The sequence below is a fragment of the Arvicanthis niloticus genome, chromosome 26, assembly GCF_011762505.2.
Source record: "Arvicanthis niloticus isolate mArvNil1 chromosome 26, mArvNil1.pat.X, whole genome shotgun sequence".
Classification (NCBI taxonomy): Eukaryota; Metazoa; Chordata; class Mammalia; order Rodentia; family Muridae; genus Arvicanthis; species Arvicanthis niloticus.
Window position 1 is genome coordinate 28,646,324 of NC_133434.1, and position 15,665 is coordinate 28,661,988.

General features: G+C 44.3%; 1 protein-coding gene across 3 annotated transcripts in view; it reads right to left on the minus strand.

Moving 5' to 3' along the window:
- Nucleotides 1-15,665, minus strand: part of Tln2 (talin 2) — a 412,083-nt gene that overhangs the window by 231,960 nt on the left and 164,458 nt on the right. The gene's annotated exons all lie outside the window — the stretch shown is intronic.

A 15,665-nucleotide genomic window follows, 5' to 3' on the forward strand; every position in this document is an offset into this window, starting at 1 on the left:
CTTCACAGAAAAGGCCCAGTAGAGCCTTTGCTTCCCTCTGAAACGTTATTAGAAGGCGTCCATCACATGCAGTGCTCTCAACATTTTTTTTAAAAAAGATTACCTATCTATCTATCTATCTATCTATCTATCTATCATCATCTATTTTGTTTAGGTATGCAAGTGCTTTGTTGGCATGTATACTTACACAACAGAAGAGAACATCAGACTGTGAACTGCCACGTGATCGCTGGGGTTTAAACTCAAGTCCTCTGGAAGAGCAGCCAAGTGCCCTTAACTGCTGAGCCATCTCTCCAGCCCCTCTAAATATTCTTATCTTCAAAGCTCAGACAGAGCAGCCCACGGAGCTCTTTCGAGCACAACGTTCCAATGTCCTCCCCCAAACACGGTCAGGTCTGTCACAGCAATATCCCACTCCAGGTTCCAACTTATCTTAGTTAGGGTTTCTATTGCTGTGATGAAACACCATGACCAAAGAGCAAGTTGCAAAAGAAAGGGTTTATTGTACTTATAATACTATACCAAAATTCATCATCAAAGGATGTCAGAACAGGAACTCAAACAGGATAGGAACCTGAAGACAGGAGCTGATGCAGAGGCCATGGAGGCACTCATGGATTTACTCAGCCATGGGACCACCAGCCCAGGGATCAGCACCCACAATGAGATGGGCTTTCCCCCATCAATCACTAAGAAAACGCTCTATAGACTTGCCTAGAACTAGACACAAGCTAAAGAGAGGAGAGGAGGGAACGTCAGTTAAGGAAATACTCCATAAAATCTAGTTCTAGGCAAGTATCTGCAAAAGGTGAGAATAGGATCTTAGGGGACCAAAAACCATGAAAGTGATTAAGGTAGGGTCCTGGAGATAATGTCACCACACCAAAGATGCAAAATACTATCTTACTATGGGGAGCTTGATTGTTAATATTCGATGTTAACATAACAGCATCTAGAATCACTTAGGAGACGAACGTCAGGCCATTCATTAATCTGTGATGGAGTTTCTAGACTGTGGTAACAGGCCTAGGATTTTCCACTGAATAAAAGGGAGAGAGCGAGCTGAACAGCAGCACTGGCTTCTCTCAGTTCTGACTGTGCAGGCAACAAGACCGGTTGTCTCCCCACTCTTGTCACCACACCTTCCTAACATGGTGGACTGTACCCACAAAGCACAAGCAGAATAAATCCTTCCTTCCTCAAGCTGTCCTTGATCCTTAGTTGCTTTTGTCAGGCCTTTTGTGGCAGCAGGGAGAAAGGTAACCACGACAGAGAGGGTAGCTAACGTTAGATCTATTCTTTACAACCCAGGAACAAGCACTGAAGGCCCACTCTTGCCAAAAACCACAAACCTGTTAACTGCTGGAGTTGAGGTCTGAACACAACTCTGCCTAACTGCCAGATCAACCATCTTCTATTTAAGTCCCACTTCTAGTACCGTATTTCTGAGTGTTTCTATCGAGAACTTCCTCCAAGAAGGTGGTGGTGGTGACAGAGGCAGCTGAGGCACAGGAAGAGGAGAATGGAAACAGGGGGATGACCAATTGCACTAACAGTTCACAGAGCAATGCAGAGTTCAGAGAATTTGCCAACAAGGCTAGGGAACAAGGTGAAGTCATTGACTTTACACCCAGTTAGTACAGACACTGCTTTAATACAGGACACTGGGGATATAATTTTAACTGATTATCTTGTATAAGAGATAGTCCTCACCGTCTTTTAAGTCTCATCCCTTGGTCACTGCATGCTCTTACTATGATACCACAGATCTTCCTTCAGTGACATTGCCCTACTGGTCTGAAAACTGAAGTAGCAAGCAATGCCTCCCTAGGTTCTCTCAGGTAACAGCACTCATTGATGAATGAAGCTAATTACAATAATAGAACTTATCACCTAAGAACAGGAAATTCTCACCCTGTTCTGCTCCTGAAGCACCTAGCTGTAGCAGGTTTATCTCTAAAGAGGTAGTTCATAAGGCCAGAAATGTGGCAAGTGCCAGACTGACTCACTAATGGGCTGAGAAACTACAGACCTAAATCTACTGAGTATACGTCCAACTCCTTTGTTGCTTGGCTTAGACTCCAACAATGAGATAGGTGAGTAGATCGGATTTGGAACCCATCGTGGGCACAGTGTCTGAGCCCACAGATTAGGTTCTGGGCCCCTAATCGAAGAACGTGCTACAGCAGAAGCCAAAGAAATTGACCGGGTTCTGGAAGGGCAAGACGACTGTGGGAAGCTCACTAAAAATAATCTTCTACGTCTGGAATGGATTCTGGGAACACCTACCTCCTGGAAGGACTCCCCTCTGGCACTAATTCCTGAGAGCCAACTCTGTGTCCAATACAGGAAATATGAACAATAACTAGAAGCTCATGGTCTTTTACTAGATTATTAAATTTGTAAAACATTAGGTATAAAATACTTAGCCACAAAGGATAAAGAAGCAAACTCAATTTATTTTAATTACATTTTTGGGTAATATTGTTTAGGCTAGGATAATTCATATAAACTATACTATCACTTAAGTTTTATAAACCCACATCTACAGTATAATTTGTCTCATTCATAAACATAAGATAACTTGACCTAGTTTCTAATACATTCCTCTCCCTCTTGTCTGCATTAATCTGCGGTGACATTTTAAAAGGCGCTCTAATAATTTCCATTATCCGAAGACGCACTTTTCATTTACATTGACTATGGTTCTCCTCCCACAAATGAAACAGTCTGTTCTCAACAGAAAGGCTACGGATACAGTAAGAATCAAGACACACAAGGCAGCTGCTCTGGAGGGCTCTTTCTTTGAGCAGAACAGATTTGAAAGTCTCATTTCTAGACAGGAGAAGGCAGAAGGTAAAGAAAAAGAGAACATCACCCCAAGTTCACATAACAAACAAAAGAAGATTCACATGTTCTCTGCATACCATCCCTACAAAGTTAGAGAACACAGCTTTGAGAAATAAATTTCATATCCCGTAATATAATGAGGTACATGTTTCCTAATAGTTCTCAGCCTCCGATAATAAAAACAGAAAAGAAATCTCATTTGTACTTCCATGGGATGCTTCCAAGTGCAGCTTCCAAGCCACTGGCAGCCTCTGGAGCCTGGGCTCCAGGCCACAGAAGAATCCCTCTTTGAAATGCAACCTACATCCTTTTCAGCAGGTAGATCTTATGGCTGAGAGTTTTCTAGGCTCTAAAAAGCCTAGAGCAGAGGTTGGCAAAATAAGCCTATATACTACGAGTTGCTATCACTCTCCTCGCCCCCACCTCTACACACACACACACACACACACACACACACACACACTTCCCTCCCTCTTCCTCCCTACATCCCTCCCTCCTGCACTTCCCCTCTCTCTTCCCATGTAATGTTGGCTATTTGAACCCCGAGGGCAACAAGGCAAGCACTCTACTGTGGACAAACTTTCAGACCCAAGTTGTTAGGGTTTCTAACAGTGATGGGAAAAATAAATACGCTTAAGAATACTTCATGATGCATACGAATTATACCAAATTTGCATTCAAAGGCCCATGAATCAAGATGATTATTTGGAATACGGCCACACCCATTTATGAACTGTCTTCCATTGCTTTCTGTGTTCCAACAGCAGGGCTGTGTGGTTGCAGTCCAGGCAGTAACCTAAAAAGACATTTACAGTCCAGTCCTTCCCAAGACCAGGTCACTAACTCTAAGCCCGCAGCACAGAACCCACCATCTGAGACCTGTCAACACAGGACACGGATCTAGCCAACCTCCTCAAAGCCTGACTTACTCCCTTTAAGAACACAGTGTCTGCACCAAGGACACAGCCTTGTTTCCCCCAAGCACTATCCCATCACCCTAATACTTCTCTTGCTCCAAAGCTGTGCAGTCTTACAGTCTGCTGGGACCCTTCTTGCTTTAAAAGAAACACACACAGTTGACTACCATGAGGTTGACTACCATGAGTGCCCAAAGCTCTTGCCACAGACTATCTGGAACAGTACAAGATAGAAGCAACCCAGATGTCCACCCACAGGATGTAGGCCAGACAACCCAGAACAAACATACAGACTGGACGACAGGAGAGCTGCAGGGAGGGAAGGGTAAGGAGCTCCACATGGAGCTGTGGGATAAGAACCAGGACCTATGGAAAGAAGGAGAAAAAAAAAAAAACAAAAAAAAAACAAAAACAAAACCCAAAGGGAAGAAATGTGTGTGCTGAGTGCCAGCGTCCACCTAGGAAGGGAACAACAGAGAGAGCACATATGAGTTTGCATATGTATGAGTTCTTTAAGTAAAAACCAGTAACGCTTCCAATTGCTACCCAAGGGATCTTAGGGGATATGAGAAACAGGAGGAGGATGGGGTAAATGTTACATTTCCTGTTACTGTTTGTGGCTCCCAAATTCACACAAGAAAACCCAACTCTCAAGGTGCTGGTACCTAAGGTGGAAAACTGAGGAAGGGGTTCTATTGCAAGGCCAATGGGACCAGTGACAGTCCCTTGCTTACAAAAGAGGCCTCAAGGAACTCTCTCACCCTTTCTGCTATGTATTCTCTGATCAGAGACTTTATCCTGGTGGGCAAGTTCCAGACTACTGACTGACTCAGTTTCAAACAAGCAAGGTGGGTGGCATCTGAGGAACAACACCTGAAGTTGCACACACACACATACACATGCGTGCATACACAGAGAATAAAATAAAATAGCCATTTAAGTACCAATAGGAATTTCTGAGAATGGAAAATAAAACCAAACCAGTTTTTCAAGTATCTTTCCAATGAAGACTACTGTATACGGAGCATGAGATAACACAGATTAAAATAGCTATGGTCTCAGGATAACCAGGATGTGTATCACAGAAGAAAGAATGGGGGCTGACGAAGCTATATAAAACCCTGCGTACTGAATCTCCCTGGGAACTAATAATCTGCTCATGTGTTCGTACGCGGTCTCTAGTTGTGTTCACTGGAAAAATCCACAGGGATCAAGGTGCCTTGTTTCTCCACCTGTGCCCTCTAAACACCTGAAGAAAGAGAGTCCTTGGAGACATGGCAAACCCAAGGCTAGTCAAGAATGGGATACTGAACCCTGTAACACTGTCAGAGCAGAAGGTGAGACAGATACAAGGCATGCCAGTCATTTCAAAGAAACTGGGAGTTGTCTTGAATTAGTTTCCACTGGCCAAAATATGAGGCCAATTGAGCATCAACACAAATACTAAATTGAAGTACATCGATTATGTTTAAATTAAGGTTTCAGTGATATATTCTCTCTCCCTCCTACAGATATGTAGTGTCTGAGTGTTTGTGTGAGTGTGACTGGACTTGCCTATGTGTGCTGTATGACAGTCAGAGGAAGACTTCGGGTGGCTTCTATCACTTCCTGCCTTCTCCTCTTGAGACAGGGTCTCCCCACTATTGGGTTTACAGGCTCACAGGGCCATGCTTTTGGGTGCTGGAAATTCTCAATGCAGACAAAGCCCTGTTACTACTCAGCCATCTTCCCAGCTCCCCCAAGCAATTTTATATGTGATACTTGTCTAGAAAAGGTATCTGCTCTGTGTACTGATGGGCTTGCCAATACCACATTGAAATCGTGCTGCGGCGGGAGTATGTGCCTGATCAGCCAAGCCCAAACAGCCCACCTCAGGACCCAATCTAGGTGGAGGCTGATACCCATGTTATTTGATGCACAGGAACACTTACAAAACACAAAAACCTCTCTCTTCTGGAAACTCACTACCACCTCCTGGTCACTGTCACTCACAGTCCCCATTGCTGCTCTGTACACTGTCACTCACAGACCCCACTGCTGCTCTGCTCACTGTCACTCAGAGTTTGCTTCCTCTGAACCTGGCCTTCTGGGAAAAGAGGAGGCCAGTGCCTCGTTCTCAATTTAAGTGTGGAGCTTACCAGCCTGCTGCCTGCCGTCTAGTGGAGGAGAGTCCTAGACAACCTAGGCACCAAGAGCTAGGCATTCAGCAGGAGAGACTGAAGCATTCCTTATCTCTCTGAGGTAAATAAACTAAAGAAAATATGATGTATTGGGGTTTATTTATATCAGGTAGTAAAAAAGGTCTTTAAACTTCATATATTTCCTTCTTTTGATGACAGCAGTTTAGATTCTGTCCCAGGTAACTAGGAACCTAGAAAAGCTTGAAGCTGGGTTCAAAGTAGCTTGGCGGTGGGTGGGGGATGGGAAGGCTGGAGAGGCTAGGTACAGAAACAACTAACTGCTGACAAAGCCCTTTTGCCATGCACCAGGAGGGAGGGTGGGTGCTTCTCCTCTCAGTTCAAATTCAGCACAGGAACAGTGTAGGAATGGATGTCCCCAAGCCCAAGCCAGAGCAGGATTCTATAGAACGAGCTCAGGGTCACAAGCTTGGGAAGCTGGGTGGAGCTGACAAGAGTGAGGCAGGTAAGGGCAGAAGCTCCCTGAGGAAAGTATGGCAAACAGACCATGGACAGGGATGACGATGGCATTTCCAGCCTATGGAGCCACAGCAAGCCGCCATGCCCAGCCTGCCACAGAGTCCGAGAAACAATTCAGCCCAGGGTTCTCACAGGTCACTCAGCCATTCTTCATTGTCTGTGTGTATGTGGACGTGGACACGCCACCTGTTCTGCAGAGCTGCTATAAGGATTTCAAGAGATGCCAGGCTTCCGGGACCTGAGTACCTAACAGGTCCCCAGAAAACTGGTGAATTTTCCGCATAGGATTCTTGCTCCCCTCCACACAGCAGTCCCTGAACTGTCACCCAGTGTGGGAAGGAGCTTTTCCCTAATACCAGTATGTGCTCAGTGGCGTGTTGAGACAAACCTCGAGACCAGAGAATCAGGGGAATTCAGAAGCAGAGTGGCTTACTCAGAGAGACGATAGAGACAGAGCCTAAACTTCAGACTGCATTGAAGACACTGGTACAGTGTAAAAGCTCGACTTAGCCACAACCCACTGAAGGGCAAAGGCATTAGACTGCCACCCAAGCATGCTTGGATGGGGACAGTATTTACTTACTTAATATCAAATATTGCTTACTGGCTTCTCATATTTAGAACCAACAGCTAAATCATACAAACTGTAACTGCAGTTAGACAACAGAACAGAAAGGGGAAGGGAAACGGCTCAGTGCTTGGTAAGCATGTATAAGACGCTAGATTCAATCACTACTGCCAACAAAAACCTCACAAAACTGTTAAACTAGAGTGTATCCATGTATCACCAATCCTGTGAATGTAAAATTAAAGATATCACTGCCTAAAACTGAAAATTTGATAGGGGTGGGTTGGTGTAAACAAAGAAACAGCATGGAAGACAGAAAACAAGACTCACAGGAGACAGGAAGCCCTGGAGCATCAGTCAGCCATAAGAGAAAGAAAGGATAAGGGAAGGGCTGATAAGGGGGTTACAGGACACCCAGAAACATTTCCTAAAACTGACAAAGGGGTGGCTAGGGACATGCTTGCTGCATGAGTTTCACCCCAGAACCCATGTGAAAAGCCAGGTGTGGTGGCCTGTTGCAGACTATTTGGTCACACTGTGAACCCTGAGATTATGTTGTTTACTGGAAAAACCTATTTCTAATTGTGGTGTGGCTCAGCTGGTAACACTCTTAGACTGGTTTGCCTTGTAAGGATTTGCTGGTTTTCAAAGACCTTTGTCATGGCTTCCAGAGAGGAAGTCAAAACCTTCTCATGGTATGCTGGCTGCTTCTTGACACTTCTGTAGACTCATGCAGATTCAGAGGGGCCCCGTGGTTTCTTCTGGATTGTGCTGCTGCTACTGATTCAGGTTTGGTGTTTGCTAATTGGACTGGATTGCCACTACTGATTCATGTTTGATGTTTTGGACATCACTGCTGATATCCTGACAACAAAGACTGGTATGACCCCGAAGAACTACTTCTAAATGTGTCCACACCCACCTTGTCCTATTAGCCACCTTTCTCCCCTACCTTTTGTTGGTAGGCTAGAAGAGAGGTTGAAGCATTTAAGAACTCTTTATTAAAGTAGGTTTTGAAAAATCTAAGCCTACATTAACCCCAAACAATGAAGGTAAAGTTAGTTTGTAGAAGAAAGCAGCCATGTTTGGAAGTGATGTCAAACTGAGTGGCAGACAAATTGATGAATCAGAGAAAGATTTGACAGAATAAGATATGCCCAACTCTCATGGGAAGAGAGAGGAAAGGGAAGCTACTTAAGAGATAACAGTGCTGAGGAGAGGAGGTAGTTTTTACCAGGTAAATTTTACAGAGACAGGTTGAAGAGAACAAGATAGTCACAGATGAAGACAGAATGGGCCAGAGAAGGAGAAGGGGCTAGCTAGACTAGAAGATTAGAACAAATTGCCAGAATTAGTTTGAAGCCAAATAGTGCAATTCAGGAGAAGCTGAGAGAAGCCAGATTGAATCAGTCAGCTTGGAGAGGAGGTTGAGCCAGAACAACTGAATTGAACAGCGAGCCAAAATCAGAAAGAACAAGAAAGGGAGAGCTTATTCAGAAGTAAGTCTCAGAAACTGAAAACATTCTAGGCCTAGATAAGACTGTATGGAGATTAGAAGCTTCCAGGACTAGGCCTAGGTTAGCAGACAGAGGCACTAAGCCTCCAAGACAACAATTACACTCAGGTGAATAAAAGTTACATCTGGAGTGGCCCATAATTCTAATCCCAGTGCTAGAGGTAGCAGTAGGCGTATCTCTGGAGCTCACTGGCCAGCTGAATCACGGAGCTCCAAACTGTGAGAGATCTGTGAGGTGAGGTGGGAAACACCTAAAGCTGACCTCTTACCTTCAATGCACACATATGCCCTTGCATCCACCCATGTGGCATTTCAGACAGACAGATAAATAGACAGACACTAATAATGTAAAAATAGATATAGCACCATATATATGCACATGAGAATCACCTAACACAAACAATATTTGCACAAGAAAGAAGCAGTTGCTTCTGAGAAGGAGCACATGGGGTCCTGACTGTTGGCACTACAGCCCTATGCAGCCACGCCTACCTAGACACCAATCTTTTCACCAGCCTCCTGAAATGCTTCCTGCTTTTAGCTATTTGCCTGTAGTAAGATGGCTAATATTACAAAATGGTTACATTGAGATAATTAACATGTCTTACCTCCCATGCTGTTATACGTGGTAAGAACGCAAATTCTTTTTATCAGTCTTCAAGGTACATCATTAACATTGCTCTCATAGTGTATGAGAGACCTCCGGATCCATTCCCCCTAACTACAGCTTCCCAGCCCCAAGTGGCTGCTAGCCACTGCTATACTTTTTAAGTTCAACATTCATAGATTCTGCATAGAAATAACATGTAATATTTTTCTCTCCATCACTTTTCATTTAATGCAACATCCTCTAGATCGTCTCAAGCTGTTGACAGACAAGATTACTGACTTCAGGGTGGAGAAGCAGGCCGCTGTGTACATGAAGCTCATTTTAAAAATGTATTTGTTAAATGATAACATATAAATATTTGTCTCATAGGAATGATGCTGCCTGCTTGGCAAGATGGCTCCGTGGGTAAAGGCACATTCCACAAAACCTAACGACATGAGTTCGAGTCTCTGAACCCACAGGTGAAAGAGGGAACTGACTCCTGAAATCTATCCACTAATTTCAACTCCTGCACTGTGGCATTCGTGTAGGCAGACACAAATAATAAAATAAAAACTTAAGAACTGAAAACAACAACAACAACAAAATCCACACGGGCACACAGATCTCTTTTTGCTAGTCCATTCACTTCTGATTCCTACTCAGCTGTGGGACTGTGTGGTATTCTTTAGGTTTCGAGGAACTTCTCCATCACCTTCTGTAAGGTCCCTTTTCTCGGTGTCTCTACAGCAGTTAGCGTCTCTCATCACTTTACTAGGAGCTGCTCTCACAGGTGTGCAGTCCTAGCTCATCCCAGTTCTCACTGCTAACCCCCTCCCCACCACTTTCCCCATTTCTCTGAAACTTAATGCTTTCAGTGTTTACTCATATTCTCGTGGACTCTTTGTATGTTATATTTGGATCCTTTGACTCTGCTTCTGTTTTTAGATTTTATTCTCACTTCAAATTGTATGTATGAGGGGACACATGAGTCCAGTACCTGCAGGGGTCAGAGGCATCAGCAGATTCCCTGGAACTGGAGTTATAGGCAGTTGTGTGCCTGCTGATAAGGGTGCTGGGAACTGAACTTGAGGTTTTTGAAGAAGCAGTATACATTCGGCCTCCTTTGATAAGATTTCTAGGTCCTTCTCTATTTTCCATACTTACCCTCTTATTTATTTATTCATTATTAGTATGTGAGTGTATGTTTGTGTAGACTTGTGTGTGTGCGAGTGCAAGTGTGTGAGCTTGCTCTGGGCTGCATGCGAGGGTGCAATGACAGCTTGCAGAAGGCAGTTCTCTCCTGCACCTGTGGAGGCAAGCTCGGTGCCACTTACTGTTCCAGCTCCTCTACAGGCTCCAGCCCATCTAGTCTGTGAACTTCTGGGAAAGTCTCCTCACTCCACCCCCCGACTCTCTTTAGAGATGCTGAGATTACAGTTATGCTATGCCACATATAGCTCTTCTGGGTAGGTTTTGGGGACTGAACATAGGCTGTCAGCTTTGCAAGGACAAACACTTATCTTGCTGGCACTCAGAGGTCTTCTGCTCTTCTGCTGTCGTTCGGTCTGCTATAACCTCCTTTGCCTATTATTGCTGCTTTTTATCTTTGGTTTGGGATTCATGTCCCAAACCCCACTGCTCAGAAGCTCTTCTTTTATGTTTTCTTCTCATAGTTTTACAGATTCAGTCTTTAAGCCCGTAATACTGATTCTGAAGGGCTAGGGTTTGAATCCAGGTCTCAAGTACTTATAAAGCACTCTGCCCACTAATCTACACCCCAGGCCCTAATGCACTTCTGACTGGCCTTTGATGTGACAGGCGGCAAAGGCACGATTTCGTATTTCTGAGTATTGTGTACTGATATCCACTTGTCCTAAGATCAACTATTGGAGAGATTGCCCCCGCGCCTCTGTGTGTTCTTGGCACAACTGTCGAAATCAGTACAAATGCATAGATTTCTGGGGTTTCTTTTCGGTGCATTGTTTTATCTGCTATTAATCCATTACTGTTGTTTTTCTCAATATAGGTCAGCAGTTTGCATTAAATCAAGAAGTGGGGTGCCTTCAATCAGATTCTTTTAGCTCAAGATGTCTTTGGCTATATGAGGTCTTTTGTGATCCAATTTTTTTTGATGTTTCCCATTAAAATGTTTATTTAGTGCTTGTGTGTATGCATATGTGTGTGTGTGTGTGTGTGTGTGTGCATATGTACACGCACACATGTGTTCCATGTATGTGCCTGGGCTTGGAGGTCAGGACAGAGTGTCAGCTTCCCTGAGGCAAGGGTGACAGGCAGTTGTGAGCCACCTATACGGGTGCTAGAAACTGCTGCTGGGTCCTCTGGACAAGGTGGGAATGCTATGAGCAGCTAGGCTATCTGTTTGAGACCCATGTATAAAAACCATTCGTATACAACAGTTGAACTTAATTTTTAAGACTCCCCCCCCCCCCATTTTCATCACTGTTTGACATCACAGCAGTGGAAGTTGGCTCAGCTTTTGCCAATATATTCATCAACAGGACATTGCTACTATTGTAGGATGTTAAAGGGTGGGGTTTTGGGTTTTTATTTTTTAATTAAGTTGCTTGTCAATACTGGAAATACACTAGTTATTTTTATAGATTTGGAAAGCTAATCCTCATGATCGATTTGAAGCTTCTAAATTTGGGAGCCTAAGAGAAGACATGTATGTACATACTCCTGTGTCTGCACATGAAGGTGAAGATTGGCAGGGGCTCTGAGCCCCAGGACCCACCTGTCTCTGCCTCCCTAGCGCTGGGATTCCATGTGCACTGCCACACCTGGATTTTCATATGGGTGTTGGGGACCCAAACTCGGGGCCATTCTCATAAGCCATTTCTCCGGTCTTATGTCCCACCACAGGCTGCCTGAGTGACTGAGGGTCCTCCCTAAATCTGGGTTTCAGCACCTGCGCTCGGATCCTTGCTCTGCTGCTGCAATGCCTGCTTTCAAATAAAAGCAGCCATAGCTTTCAGATGGGCTGTCATAACTATTATTATTTTTTTTTTAAAGGTTCATGTTCCAAAGGAAAATATGTAAATACAAGCAAAAAATCACTCAATGAAAAAAACGTCACTGGTTCCATAACATGCAATCAATTGTTAGAAAATGATCAAATCTTGAGTTTTCCCTTAGGATTTTTTAGCTCCAAGGGGTGGGAGTTGGGGGGAAATGGGCACACATAATTAGCCACCAAGTTTAAGGAAATGGCACATCTTGTTCAATTGTGGGTTAATCTATTTTTATTTCATATTGATTGACTTAGGTTGTATGTATGCATGTCTATGTACCTGTGAGGGTACACACATGCCATAGTGTCTGTCACTGTCTGTCTGTCTGTCTGTCTGTCTGTCTCTCTCTCTCTCTCTCTCTCTGTGTGTGTGTGTGTGTGTGTGTGTGTGTTGAGGTCAGAGGACAACGTATAGGGAAAACAGACTTTCCCTTTCCACCATGTGAGTCCTGGGGTTGAATTTTGATCATCAATCTTGATGACAAGTTTTTTTCCCCCACTGAGCCATCTAACTAGCCCATCAATGAGTTTAGTTATGACAGCCCATCTGAAAGCTATGGCTGCTTTTATTTGAAAGCAGGCATTGCAGCAGCAGAGCAAGGATCCGAGCGCAGGTGCTGAAACCCAGATTTAGGGAGGACCCTCAGTCACTCAGGCAGCCTGTGGTGGGACATAAGAGAGTGGCCAAAGTCACCAGGAAACGTAATCCAAAGGAACCAGCTGATGAAGCATGCTGGGAAGACGAACACACATAATTGATTCCATCTTAACACACAAAAGGAGATGTGGGAACAGCTTATCCACTGACGTCATAGCCTTTAAGTGATTGGTATAGAAGTTCAAGTATTTATACTGGTCCTACTTTGACTTTTACAGATTGGTTATCCTCCCCTAAACAGCAACAGAACTACAAACTTCCCAGAGAGCCTAAACCAATGTGTTGTTACTGTTGTTTTAAATTTAAGATAGCCTTTAAAATATTTTTCTTATAAGCTATAGTGAGCAGAGATAAATTTAACAGATTGCATTGCCACTCCAATCCAGAATACATCATGAGCCGTTAAATAGAAAACTAAACTAGCCATTTATCATTCCCCACCCCATCCATCAGTCACACACGTGTACATACTCTTGCATGCTTACACAGGACCCTTTGAAAGTCCACGCTGATTTCTGAGAAGTGTGGCTGTCTCCAGTCCTTAACCATTCATCCCTACAAGATCCCACCCAGAACATCCTGCTTCTCTGAAAAGCTCCTGAACATGATCGATTGGTTTCATTGTTCATTCATTAAATTTTATTCCAATCTGGAGTTCAGAGATCCCTTAAAGCAATTTTCCTTTCCCTGGTTCATGTCAAAATAAAAGCCCCACCTAACATATATACTTTCAGGCATGTCAAAAGTTCAGGTACTCTTACAGAGTCCTACACATTTAAGGCAACTCCTAAACTCTTCCTTGATATAGCCTTTTTTTCACCCCTAAAAAGGGCAGTGAGTAAATATTCTTGGGGTAAAGCCTGACAGTTGAAGCATAACAAGCAGGCAGTAAGCAAAGAGCTGGGGTGAAAGGGCAGAAGACAGCCAGGGGAGACTGTCAGATTCCATTCTGAGTTTCTCTGAAAAAAGGAATTGGTAGCAGAAACATAAGGCAGAAATCACAGGATGAGGAAAAACACAAAACTGAGCTGCCACGCCCTAAACGCAGACACTACAGCACCTCCAGGGCTCTCTGAAGTAAGGGAATGGTGGCAACCTCCTAGAGCAGGGAGCCCACCAGTCCATGTGTCTCTCACATGACTTCACTGTCTAGTAGCAATCCCAGCTATGATTTCTCCATTTGCAACACACACGTCACCACCACCACCACCGCTGCCTCCACCCACAGCCCAAGAAGTCAACATAAATGTACTAGGCATTCTCCATAGCGCACAGCACAGGACATCACCTAGTACATTCCTTTCACGTCTGACTCAGAACTCATTGCTGCGAGTTCATAACTCTTGGCTGTACCCTTGATTTACAGTCAGCCTTGAATTCATGCCTTGGGTCACTGACTTTCTAGGGCCCAAGTCTCAAGCTCATCTCCCTGAGATCTTGGCACCCCATCTCCCAATTCTGAAATAGACTGTCATATATATCCAACAGCTGGAAAGAGCTGCCTGCCACGCTGGAAAGGGAGCTGATATACCCTTTCATCAGACTGGTCAAGCTTTCACTCCCCACTAATGACAAATAATTAATTCTATGTTCATTAAAATGAGCCATTTCTAGCTAGGCTCCCAATAGAATAGTCCCTTAATGTCAGAGTGATTCTGACCTCTCTTAGTTCAACAATGCCAGCTGAAAGGGCATTTTCCAAATGTAGATAAGTCTACATAGGTTACACCTTGTTTCCAGTTTGGGACAAAGGACACCATTCTAGAGCATGTACTGTAGGGCTTCCTAGTGTCAGCCCTCAGGCCCTTGCTCCTGAGTCTTCCTTGATGGTCACTGGTTCTCAGAGAAAGGAAGAAAGGCTGGGAAAGACCAGTCATTTTTATAAAACTAAATATGTGCTCTCGAAAGACAGTCAGGGCCTCACTACATAGTCCTGGCTCTCCTGGAACTCCCTTTGTAGACCAAGCTGACCTTGAACTCAGAGATCTGCCTGCCTCTAGTACTGGGATCAAAAGTGTGCACCGGGCTGGAGAGATGGCTCAGTGGTTACCAGCACTGACTGCTCGATCTTTCAGAGGTCCTGAGTTCAATTCCCAGCAACCACATGGTGGCTCACAACCATCTGTAATGGTGTCTGGTGCCCTCTTCTGGTGTGTCCAAAGAGAGCAATGGTGGTGTACTCAAATGCATAAAATAAATAAAGTGTGCACTGCCATACCCTGCCCCTAATCTTCTGGTATCAAACACTCATTCTTTTATATGATGACTCTAGCAGAGAACGGTATTATTTTGTTTAAAAAAAAATCTCTTATGATAAATTCCAGACGGGAAGTAGAAATACATATAAATATATACTACATCCCCACTGAGCTCCAACAGTCATCAAGTTTGTTCATCCTCAGGGAAAAGATACTATAAATTGCTCCTAACATGGTTTTGCTATCCCCCAAGATCTCAAAGCAGATGACCAATTAGCCTAGACTATCCTACAAACTTCACAGATGAAGACAGAGTCTGACAGAGATAGAAATCATCTGCCCCATGGTCTTCAACCAGTTAGGACTCGAGCTGACACACGTGGGTGGCCTACTACACTACTTGAGGTAGCGGCACTGACAGGTCCATTTCACTGTCCGACTAGATTTGCCCTGTCAGACTAAACCTTAGCAAAGCCAGGATCAGCAGGTGTATCCCTACGTCTCAGTCCAGAGTCCTCATGCTTGCGAATTAAGACCCTACTGTCCTACATGGCACCAAGGAAAAACCCATTACCTGTAAGTCATGCTTACTCCTCCCGTTCAACAGCAACCTTCACCGACACTGAGGCCCCCAGGAACCGCTCACTTCCACTTCAAGGGCTGCTGGGAGTTTCTGGT